The sequence below is a fragment of the Amblyomma americanum genome, chromosome 7, assembly GCF_052857255.1.
Source record: "Amblyomma americanum isolate KBUSLIRL-KWMA chromosome 7, ASM5285725v1, whole genome shotgun sequence".
Lineage (NCBI taxonomy): Eukaryota > Metazoa > Arthropoda > Arachnida > Ixodida > Ixodidae > Amblyomma > Amblyomma americanum.
The window spans coordinates 178,831,434-178,844,300 of NC_135503.1; the positions used below are offsets into that span (position 1 = coordinate 178,831,434).

General features: G+C 45.7%; 1 protein-coding gene across 8 annotated transcripts in view; it reads left to right on the forward strand.

Moving 5' to 3' along the window:
- The window catches only part of LOC144096773 (uncharacterized), a 352,209-nt gene that overhangs the window by 48,703 nt on the left and 290,639 nt on the right, over window positions 1-12,867 (forward strand). The window lies entirely within an intron of this gene.

Genomic DNA, 12,867 nt, shown 5'->3' on the forward strand with positions numbered 1-12,867 from the left:
GAACCTCTTTTGCCAGTGGAAAACTCGCGCCTGCGATAATGTCTCGTTGCCGTAAGCGTCACGAAGGATCTCATACGTCTGTGCGGTGGTCTTGCCAAGCTTCACAAAGAATATTGCATTTACACGCCGTTCGAGGTGGACGTCCGTCTCTCCACATTCACTCACAGTAGAATGCGCAAACGACTAGTGTCAACGTAGTTTTCTACATGTAGTTTCATCTAATGGCTGCCACAGCAATTAACATAAATAGCTCATGTTAGCCCGAAAAGATGGCGCTACACATGCGCACCAACATTCGTTTTGCGAAAATATTTCTAGAGAATAAAATTAATCAGTCTCAAAACTTTACGGACAAAGGTTGTACTTTTTAGCCTCAAGGGTCACTGTAACCCTTTGCGCATAGAGAAACCTTTTTCGTGCAATAAACCTGAGTTGAAGTCCAGCGTCCGTGGTGTCTACTCTGTCCGTGCGTTTCTGTGCGCTTGAACGACATCTCATAATTATACCCAAAACCAACTAGTCAGCTCTCTACGCTTAGGCATAAGAGACAGCTTGCGTGACTTCCTTGCGGATGGAGGCTTTGACCTGCTGCAAGAGCTGTTACTGTTCAGAAGGAGGAGAACCGAGCGCCAAACCAGCAAGTGCCGCTGTAGAGTCATGAGACCGGCGCGTACAGGCGCACTGCTTCCGAAGATCGTCAAAGCTTTGGCGTAGCCTGATGACATCGGCGACGGAGGTGGGGTTCTTTGCGACGAGCATTGAAGAGCATCATCGGCGACTCTTTTTGGCGTGTTCTCGACCTTGTCTGCATCTGGCATGAAAGAGTTTACACGCTTGCACAAGTCAACAATGTCCTCGATATAGCTTGTCAAAGATTCGCCACTTTGTAGAGAGCAGGCCCGGAGGCGTTGTTCGGCACGGAGCTGCCTCACTGCGGGGCGGCCGAAGATATCTGCGAAACTTATTTTGGGGGCGGACCATGTCGGGGCTGTCAGCTTCGTGGTTGCGCAGCCAAAAGTTGGGAATGCCCGTGGTCTTAAAGAGCACGTTGCTGAACTTGACGGAATCGTCCGACCTGTCATAAGTGCTGACTCGCTTGTAGGAGGCCTGCTAGTCGTCAACGTCGTGGTCATCGCTACCACTTGAAGTAGCCGGGTCACGCTGCCGTTGCCTACCAGAGCACAGAACGGCTCAAGGGACGGGCGGCGATGTCTGGATGGCACCGTCTTGAGGCTAACGTGCGGCTTTGGAGTTCCGGATGAGGACAACGGTCACGAGTGACGTCCACCAAATGCGACGCAAGGTTCAGTCTCAGGGCTTTCTTGCTGAAACACGGATATGGAAATTCTGTGTGGCGACCGTCTGACGCGTTGCTACAGCTTCTACTCATTGTCGTCGTACTCTTAGTTCTTTTTTTTATTTTGCACACATGCGATAAAGACAATTTGTGTTCGCTGTTTACTATGGGAAATCATGTAAGGTCCTTTACGCACTAATTAAGTAATGTCGCTCTGTCATAAGGAAGGAGCTAGTAAAGTCTGACGAGGTGCTGTTTCAACGGAAGTTTAAATGTCTCCAAGACCATCTTAAAGGTGCATTCACATCTCTTCGGCGGGCAGACGCATCATCTTTGCATCTGGCCACCGTTATTTGGTGTAGGCTGTAGTCTCAACGAACACGCCGTAGCTGAAGAAGCGTCCAGTATTTTCTTGCAGCCGGCATATGCGCAGTTGGCATATTCAAGTTATAGTTGTAATTTCTTGTGTGCGTGCCCTTTTCAGGGAATAAAGAGAGCGGAAGGAAACGGGACGTTACTTGATACATTCCTGTGAGTTGAGTAGAGTAGAGGTGTTGAATGCTACAGGGGAGACTAGCCTTGATTATTCTGACGGAAATTGCTCCACCGTAGTGTTACTCCTATGTTAATAATGTCGTAAAACTTGTTGGATCTACCCCGCTATGCGCACAGTCACTGATAATAGCATATATTCCACTCCCACAGTCACCATCTATGCACACATTCACTCCACACAGTCCACATCACAGTCCACTCCAGAAGTCACCATCTATGCACATATTCAGTCACAGTAGAACATAGTCCATTGCAGTGCAACAATCCATACACACATTCACTCACAGTATAACATAGTCCACTCCAGAAGACACCATCTACGCACACATTCAATCACAGTAGACCATAGTCTGTTCCTGCTGTCACCATTTAGAAACAAGATCAGATTCCTGCAGAAATGTTAAAAGAAGGCATGCAGCCTCCCTTCTGCATGTCTGGTTTCCACTCGGGTAGACAATGTCCTGGACTTTTTTGTGAAGGGTTCCTGTCTTCTTGAAGGAAGCGAACATCACATACCTTTCCGCGTTGTACTCTGGGCAGTACATGATGTAAAGTTCAATATCCCCGCACGCATCACATACAGAACATAGCCGAGACGATGCCATGCCCGTCGTGTGCATCCATGCAGGAGTGCGAGCAGAGGCCATGCGAATTCGATGTAGTAGAGTTGCCTGGGATCTTCTCAGTCCCTTGGTCACACATGGCTTGTGGGGCGCACTAAACAGGACACTGAAGCGATCGAGCACCGTTTTCCTATAGAGATTTTTCCATCTTGAGGTACTTTTTTGGTGGATTCCTTGACAGTGCTTTATGGGCGAGGCTGTCTGCCACCTCATTGTCTCTGACTCCTCTGTGAGAGGGAACCCATTGGAAATATAAAGTAAAGCCCCTGCTGTGCGTAGACAGCTTAGAGCGTAGAGAGCTTATAGACAAGGCAAGAGTAGGGAATCCGCGCTCTAACCTGTGAAGGGCAGATTTAGAGTCAGGTTGACAACAGGTTGAGCCGGACAAGACCCTAACTTCCGTAAAGCCGCCTCAATAGCAATACTTTCGCCATTGTGGAGGATACGACAGCAGTAAAGCGTTCAGACCACTTACAGTCCAAAGAAAGAATCTAAAAAGCTACTGCGCTAGCTTTTTTGGCCTTGTCCACAGAACCATCCGTGAAAATATGAAGATGGCAGGCATACTCTGTTTCCAAATTTTCAAGTACGAGCGAACACGTTGCTGCCAAAGGAGAGCTGCGCTTTGTGCTCACATGGGGAATTGTGACCTTCGAGGGTCGGAAAAGGCCAGGCGGGCTTCAACCGTTTCCTTTGCCTTCGGACATTAAGGCCTAAAAACTAAGAGTATTAAGTGCCAAGTAGGCCTTCGACTCGTATCTCTTGCAGAGCCGCGGGAAAAGGGATCGCCCAGCTACCGTCTCTCCTAGGCGGCCAAGGTGCAGAGTAGTCTCTGAGAAGCGACAAGGCTAACAGGTTTCGATAGAGACTCATGAAGTACTGCATTGTTCGCAGCCGCCTGATGAAGTCCATTGGTTCTTCTTGGGCCCTTTCTGTGGACAAATTCGAGACGTTCAAGCTGTGATGCGGAGGGGGAAATTAAAGGTAATTGATACATTTTGCGACTGACTACCAGCGCCTCATGAAGTTTGAACATTAAAGAAGGATGGTTTTCCCAATGCTCAAGTGCAAACCTACGGATCACATTGAGACGCGAAGATAGAGGTGAAACAATTGCGTCTAAAGCTTTTCGCCACTGTAGAGAGGAGTCAATAATGACGCCCAGGAAACGAGTGTGTTTGAACTGGCAGATGCAAGAGTGACCAAGGTCTATCTTCAACCGCGCTTGACGTCTTCCTACACCTGGAAACAGAACAAAGCCGGATTTTTCAACTGATAGAGACAATCCCACACCCTGAAGGTAAGCTTGTACCAAACGTCGAGCCTATCGAGCTATCAGGACTAATCGCTTATGTTGGTAGCCAGTAATTCAAATACAGATGTCGTCAGCATATATTGACATACACACTTGCCGGCAATTTTTTTTGCAACGAATCGGGAAGGCCAGCCATTCTATCACTAGACACCAAGTGATAGCACCTTTTCGGTGCTTAAGGTACTCCCTATCTGTACACGAACCGCACGATCACTTATAAACTTGTAAATTAATCTTAACACATGGCCCTGTATGCCCATGTCTTGCAAACTGTTTATAATTGAGCTCTAAAGCACGTTGTCATAAGCTTTTGCAGTGTCAAGAAAAAAGGCTGAGGGGGAAAGGCCAAAAGGTCTCTAGTGTTCAGTGTGACTGATCAAACCTAAGACGCTATCTTGGGCACTAAGACCTCGGCGGAATCCTGGCATACTTGTTGGCAGTGCCTTGCTGTCCTCAAGCCAACACGATAAGCGTTCGTTTACCTGATTCTCCATCAACTTAGCTACTCAGGAGGCCAATGGCGCAGCGCGAAATGAGGCAGGGTACGTCATGACCTTGCCGGGCATCAGTACTGGAACTACATGTGCCACCTTCCATGACAGAGGAACATGGCTAGTCTCCTGATCTCGACTGATGAAGTTTAGGAGTCCCTTCCTGAGTTCCAGGGGCAGATTTTGCAGCATTTGGTTGGTGATGCCGTCGGGACCTGGTGCACACCGGCTCCGCAGGCCACTGAGCGCAGTCTGAAGCTCACGAAGCGTGAACTGGACGTCCATGAGAGACCTGGAGGAAGCAGGTGGTTTATGCATATCCATTCCAGAATTAGCACGTACGAGTGCGTCTGCGAATTCCTCTGCCAACCACGCAATAGGTTTTTCCTTGCGTATTGCAAGAGCTTCAAAAAGCTTCGAAGAGCGAGATTCTCCGCCAAGGCTGTCAATAACTAGCCACATTCTCTTCACCGGTGAGAACAGTCAAACTAGCTCAGAATGAGGCCCATTACGGCCTGTATATATTGTTCGTGTGCCGTAAAATGGCAGAATTAAGCGTATTGAAGGTCGCCTTCAGGTCCCTGTCGTCCGCCTTCCGCATGAGTTGGCGCTCCGCCCTTATCGCTGCACAAAGGCTCCTTAGTTTTAAATCCGGGCCGGAAAATGATCAGGAAACTTAACTGCCGTAGTTGCTGCCAGCTTACTAGAAATTATTTTGTCAATAACATCACCAGAAACATGTTCTAGGTGCTCTCTGTACTTGTCCCTGTTGACTACATTGCAGAATGTAGGACCACGCATACGAAAGTAGGCAGAAAACGCAAAAATTGGATAGTGATCACTTCCCATGCGGTCAGGCGCTGTTGACCATCTTACGCGGAGGTCAGGTGAATGCAGAGTCATGTCTATAGCTATCGTTGAGGCTGGAGGCCGGAAGAAAGTGGGGCTTCCGTCATTGGCAGCACACAGGTCCAAACTGTCAAGAACGTCTACGTGTTTGCGTCCACGGGAATTCGTGTTCCTGTCACCCTGGATGGCATGATGGGCGTTGAAATCACCGCAGATGATTCGATGAGCTGGGCAGCGGTCACAGACCTGCTGTAAAGACAAATCCAATGCTACCTTCTTCCGCGGCGACACGCACACAGATGCAATAGAAAGGGTTCGAAAGCCGAGCTGTATTCTCACAGCCGCTACCTCAATGTCATAAGTGCAAATATCGGTAACGCTTAGAGAAAGATGTGGAATTTCTCTTCTTTTGTAAATCGCGGCACTTCCTGCAGGAAATGACTTTATGTTGCAGTTTTTATGGGCGACATATCCAGTAAAACATCTCCCGCTGGGCAGGCCAGCTTCCGAGAGTGCCATTTCTGGAACACAAGCCTCTTTCAGGAATAGTTTCAGTTCAGCTAACCGACTTAAAAAACCAGCGCAGTTTCATTGCATTATAAACGGCGCTTTTCTGTGGATATTAGATTCACGAGGTTGAACACCATCCATATTAGATCGAAAGGAAGTTTGCTGCGAAGGTGGTAATTAGACACTCAAATGAAAGCACCTGCTGTAGAAAGTTCTTCAGGTTACCAGGCGGCATCGCTGGAACATGTGAACGCAGGGCCACGAAAAAAGATGAAAAAAATCAGACACAAATTGATTTTTGAGCTCGTTGTTTTGCGTTTTGTCACTTGTGCATATGAGAGTCCCCATTGCCGTCGAGTCTGGCTACGATCCGGTCGCTCAGGAACATGGACACTTTTTGCTGGAGGTTGAACAACGGACTCGCAAGCAGTGGGCCTTGGCGTCTTGCTGGACGCCGGTCTCTTAGGGGCATTGTTGGGTAACGCAACAGCATCAGACTTCAACACTGGGAACTCGTATAATCCTGGCACAGGTACGTGTCTCAGTCGGTTGGGTTTTGGAACCAGCAATAAAGGACATTCGACGGTGCAGAGCGCTCACACGGAAGGGACAGCCTCCGAAACTCGCTGGGTGATCACCACTGCAATTAGAACAAAGAAAATCGGCCTTGCAGGTTTTTAAGTCGTGGTCGTCACCGCACCGCTTACAGCGTCGATCCTTTGTGCAAACTTTGGCCATGTGTCCAAACCGTTGGCATCTAAAGCACCGTGGAGGAGCTTCAATGAAATGGCAATTGCGTGTTTTGTGAATCCCAGATAAATTTTTTACGGGGCGCTCTGAGTTGGGAGCGAATGACAGCGCGATAGAGCTGGTAGGTTTTGCAGCCCATTCTTTTTCTGCAGACTCCACATGACGCACGAGTCGTTTCAAGTGTAGAAAACCTTGTGGTTTCAAATAATCAAGCAGGTCGCTTTCTGAATACCACTTTCCTACACCCTTAAAAATACAACCCATCAAAAAATGTCCTATGGCCGGCTATAGAATTTTGGCCCAAATAGCTATAGACCTTTCCTATTTCTGTCTATAGCTGTCTATAAAGGCTGATATGTTTTTCTATATAGAGCTTAAGACAATTGAATGGTTCCAAAGCTATTGCTTTAGTGGCATAGATTTTTCAATAGCTGGCAATAAGCACCTCTATGGGTGCTTATAGACGTTCATAAAAGGCCATAGACGGACATAGCTTTTTCCATAGACGCCCATAGTATTTTTTTTGTATGGGATGTGTTCTTCATGTAGGCATTGCGACAAAACAGCACAGGGAAAAAAAGGCATGGCGACAAAACAGCATAGGAAAAAAACAGCACGCGTCAAAACAGCACGCCGGACAAAACGGCACAGCGACAAAACAGCACGACGACAGAAGAGCGCAGGGAAAAACATCACGACGACAAAACAGCATAGCGGGGTATGCTGCAGTGCTGCTGTAGGGGTGAATTATCACATCCATAACCGCAAACGGTAAATCACAAAACCTGCGGCAGCAACATTTAAAGTTAGCGTATGCTCGTTTCGCGGGTTCGTTAAGAAATAGGTCTAGCTTATTGATTCAGGAACAGTGTTGTTTGAACGGTGCATACGGCAGAACTAGTGGTTATGTATAGTCCTTGCTTGCTTGAAATTCTCTGCATTTTTTCTACAACTGCTTCACTTTACTCCCATCTGTGTTTGTTAGGTTACGTTAGGTTAGGTGTTTCTTGTGGTTCCTGAGGACATGCAATCCAGGCTGTCTGCTATAGAACAAAAGCTACAAACCTTTGACGAGTCTCGGGATAGGCTTTCGAAACTAGAAACTTTTGCTGAAAGATGTGAAATAGAAATGACTAAAGTTTCGAGAAAACTTGATGAGTTGGAAAACCGCTCGCGGCGCAATAACTTGATTGTACGCGGAGTCAAGGAGGAGGAATCAGAGAGTGAAGAGGACCTACTACAGAAAGTAAACAATGACATCTTTGATAAAATTCTGAAACAAAGGGTGGACACTATTGAAAGGATTCACCGACTTGGAAAGAGGGAACCAGGTAGAGACCGTCCGATTATTATTAAACTTACTGACTTTAGGGATAAGATGAAAATAATGAGTAACTGTTTCAACCTAAAAGGCACTCAATTTAGTGTAAATGAAGATTTTTCTAAAAGGGTTGTGGAAATACGAAAAAATCTTTGGAACTCCTGTGCCGATGAACGAAAGAACGGCGTGAAAGCTAAGTTAATTTTTGATAAGTTAAAAGTCAAGAATACCTTATACGCATGGAACGAGGAGACCAAGCAGCGGTTCAAATGCCAGGTTGCCACTAGCACTAGCAATGAGTGACTAAACAATCATAAGACGGTCTGCTTTAAAATTATAAATGTGAACGCTAGGAGCATGCTTAACAAGGTTGACGCCATAGAAAGTATATGCCTTGAACATGAACCCGATATTATGGTAATCACAGAGACATGGCTACATAAAGATATTAAAGACTGTGAAGTTGCTCCCCCAAACTACTCCATAGTACGAAAAGACCGTGAAAGGAGGGGTGGCGGTGTTGCAATACTGGTTAAGAGTAATATAGTATTCTCAGTTATAGAAGGGTTTGATGATTTAGAAACTGCATGGATTAAAACCAGACTGAATGGTCGTACTGTCTTAGTGGGTGCTTTCTACAGAGCTCCCAATTCAACCATAGACGTGCTTGATAACCTAAAAAGGTTACTGGACCTAAATATACACTTTGGTGACAATATTATGCTGACAGGTGATTTTAATTTGCCAGGAATTGATTGGATGTCGCTTTCTCCCGGCAGAGTTGATACAGCTAGCAGTGAACATCTGATCGAACTCGCCTATTGCTATGGTTTGACTCAGATTGTTGAAAAGAGTACGAGAGTATGTACGACAACATCCTCGATACTAGACCTTGTCTTTTTGTCATCTGGTCTACTAGAGTTTTTGCTGAGTTGTGATGTTGAAGAAGGATTGTCTGACCATAAAATGGTGATTATGTCGCTCAATATGACTCACGAAATATGTCACAAATCTTGCAGAAAGACTGTTTTCAATTTTGCGGCTGCCGATGATGTCGGATTACTGGACTACCTTGAGATCTCGTTTGATGAATTCATGTGTTTATATCAAGACGGACTTGGCACAGATAAGTTGTGGGATTTTTTTGCAAACATGACAGCGAAAGCAATTGAGATGTTCATTCCTAAAACCACGAAAATAACAAAAAGGAAGCATCCTTGGATTAATAGAGACATTATTCACAAAAAACGACAGCTCAAAAGGAAACGAAAAAGATGCTCACAATACCCAAGCCCTGAATTAAAAACCTCCATATGTCGTATGAGCCAAGAGTTAAAGCGACTCATCAAAGAAAGTAAAAATACCTTTTACAGTCAGACTCTCACCAGATTTCTTACTGAAGCGCCCAGTAAGTTCTGGCGATATATAAATGGCGGCGGTAAAACTCACCATTCTAATGAAGAAGAGAGCCCCCAGAGGGCTGAAAGTTTTAATTCATTTTTTGCATCTGTTTTCACTGAAGATGACGGCGAATCACCGTTTTTTGAGCCTCCAGGTTGCCCTCTATACCCGATTTAGAAATAAGTGAAGAAGGAGTTCTGAAACTCCTTTTGAATATCAACACTAAAAAGAACTCAGGACCGGACGGTATCCCGAATGAATTCCTATATAGATATGCAGAGTGGAATTCTAAATTTCTTACCAAAATCTTTCAATCGTCTATCGACAGTAGTTGTGTTCCCATTGCCTGGAAATGTGCGAAAATAGTGCCTGTGCATAAAAATGGTCCCACTTCTAACGTTGAAAATTATAGACCTATTTCCCTCATTAGCACGTGTTCCAAGTTACTCGAACATATTATGTACGCTCACTTATCAACTTTTCTTGAGAGTAACAATCACCTATTTGTAAACCAGCATGGCTTCCGCAAGAGGCTTTCTACCATCACACAACTCACGGAAACTGTACATGATCTTTCTCAGTCAATTAATTCCCGCATGCAAACAGACATCATAATTTTGGACTTTGCAAAGGCGTTTGATAAGGTTTCGCACCCTAAGCTATTACTAAAAATCAGTGCCATATTTAAAAATGAAACTATAACTAAGTGGTTCAGGTCATATCTTTCGTCTAGAGTACAGTATGTTCAGGTTCAAGAGTATAAATCCAACATCATGCCAGTCGATTCCGGTGTTCCCCAGGGCAGCGTTCTGGGCCCTCTCTTGTTTTTGATCTTCATCAACGACTTGCCTGTTGGTTTGAGCGTCCCAGTTAGACTGTATGCAGATGACTGCATCGTTTATAAACAAATTAATACTCCAGAAGATCAGGCAGAACTCAATCAAAACTTGCAGAAAATACATGAATGGTGTAAGGTGTGGCAGATGGTATTAAATTCAAACAAAACAGTTTTTATGACCATTACAAGAAAGAAAACTGTCCTTGATTACAGTTACAGCATTAATGGTAGATTACTAACTAGAGTAAGTAATTTTAAATACCTTGGAGTAACACTCACATCTGACTTACGCTGGAATTCACACATAGATAATGTATGTACTAAGGCTTCCAAGGCACTCTGGAGCTTGAGACGCAATATGTGCAGTGCAACTCCTGAAATAAAAAGTCTGGTTTTCAAAAGCCTAGTTAGGCCTATCCTCGAATATGCAAAAGTTGTCTGGGACCCGTACACTGCTTCCAACTGTTCTAAGCTGGAAAGAATCCAGCGTCTCGGAGCAAGGTTTATATTTAATAGGTATCGTTATTCTGATTCTCCAACTTCTTTGTGTAAATCTGCTGATTTGCAAACACTTGACATTAGAACCAAATGCGACAGACTCAAGTTTCTTTTCCAGATCGCTAACCACTACTTGAAAATCGATCAAACAAAATACTTTGAAATTAAAACAGGGGAAACATCACGCCATCGTCACAGTTTGTACATCCCAATGCCGCCTGTCAGAAATGATTGCTTTAAATTTAGTTTTTTCCCTAGAGCCATTAAGGAATGGAATATGTTACCAAACTCCGTTGTCACGTCACAATCACTAAGCGAATTTTTAGATAAACTGCACAATATTTTATGTTCTGCTTGATTTCTATGACAATGTTTTCGTTTTGTTCAAGTGGCAAACACAATTATGTATGAAATTTAGTGTTGATCTCAGTGTTTGTTTAATGTGTTCTTTTTCTGTTTCAAGTTTGATTTCCACTCCTGTAATAGCCCGCCCAGGGCTGACAGTATGAATAAATGAAATGAAATGAAATGAAAAGGATCAAATTTGTCGAAAATTTGTATTTTAAAGAAACTGCCTTCTAAACATAAAAACGTAGCTTTGATCAAATCTCGCGATAGTTGATGTTTCAATACAATTATCTTTGAAGTGAAAAAAAAAACAGCTTCAATATAAAGTTGCGTTCAACAAATGCACGCCACTGCATGAATATTCAGGTCAGTTGGGTAGCCCGTTTCGCAAAGTTCCATAACTGCCCGCCAGCCTCATACAACCAATGTGCAGCGTCATGGTTAAACACCAAACAACCTGAAAATTTAGGCTCGGACAATTCTGCGATCGCTAAAAGTAAGCTTGACATACTGGACATAATCAGTGTGTGAGCACTTTATGCGCCTTCGTTATAGTCGCCTCTCTGGCTGCGATTTCATTCTTTCACCTGTAAATTCCCAACGTAATTGCTTGGCGCCGTTCGCTGGGAGCACGTCTCTGCCAGCGGGTGAGAATAACCGTCTCCCATGAAGTCTTCCCTTACACGTGGTGGAGGTGCGCTTTGGATCCCCCGTATCCTATTTCCTCGTTTCTCCTTGGAGCTGCGTTCCGGTCGCCGCTTGTGTACCTCACCGTCATGTCCCAAGAGGAGAACGCCGACGGCCATGGTTCCTCCCGCTCGCCCTCTGCTGCCCCCGTAACTTGGACCGAGAGCAGCCGTCAACGCGACCCGCAATAATAAGAAATCGAGCGGCTGGAGCGCCAGGCCGAGTACAACGGTGGCGTTGAGGTTGGAGGTGCCAAAACAGTGACATGGTCGCGTGGAGGCGCTGGTGTAGAAGGCGGACCAAACACAGGCGGCATGGTAGCGACCTGAGCGTACGTGGGTGTAGGGCGGACAGCAGGGGTGTCTGGTGACAGAGGGTAGGCTACTGTCGCCAACTCTTTTTTGATGATGCTGCGAAGGCCAGCACCAGCAGAGGACGGAGCAGGAGGCGCAGGTGCGGTGAGCCAAGGAGAACCGTGAGCGAGAAGTTCCTCGCGAATGAGTGCACGAATGAGGGCACGCAGGTCGGAGTCGGCGGGCAAAAGGGAGACAGCCGGGTGAAGGTGTAAACGGATGGATTGCAGCTGATAAAGGCGTTGGCAGGTCTCGATGATAGCAGCGACGTTTGTTGGGTTTTGGACGCCAAGGGCATAGAACGCCAGAGAGCCGATACCCTTCAGGACGTGGCGAACACGGTCAGCCTCAGTCATGGTAGCATTGACACGCCGGCAGAAAGCAAGTACATCCTCAATATAAGAAGTGTATGGCTCATCAGGGCGCTGGATGAGTCGGTGCGCTTTTGTGCTCATTACCGTGCACTCAACAAAATTACTCGTTGAGACGTTTACCTCATGCTCCGGATTGATGACTCCCTCGACTCTCTTCAGGGAGCTGAATACTTTTCCATCCTGGATCTTCGTTCCGGTTACTGGCAGATTCCCATGCATGAAGCAGACAAGGAAAAGACCGCGTTCGTTACTCCGACGGCTTTTACGAATTTAATGTTATGCCATTTGGACTATGAAACGCTCCTGCTACTTTTGAACGCATCATTGATACAATCCTTCGCAGCCTGAAATGAAAAACCTGCTGATGCTATCCGGACGACATTGTTATTTTCTCTTCAACTTTTCGTGAACACTTATGCCTCCTCGATGAAGTGCTCACTTTCCTCGCTTCTGCAGGGCTACAACTCAATACGAAAAAGTGCCATTTCGCCAGGAAGGAAATCACTATTCTGGGCCACTTCGTGAGCAGAGACGGCATTCGACCCGAACCTGACAAACCTGCCGCTGTCCTGAACTTTGCCCGTCCCCAACAGACTAAATAACTACACAGTTTCCTCGGTCTGTCTTCTTATTTTCGCCGCTTTATACGAAATTTTG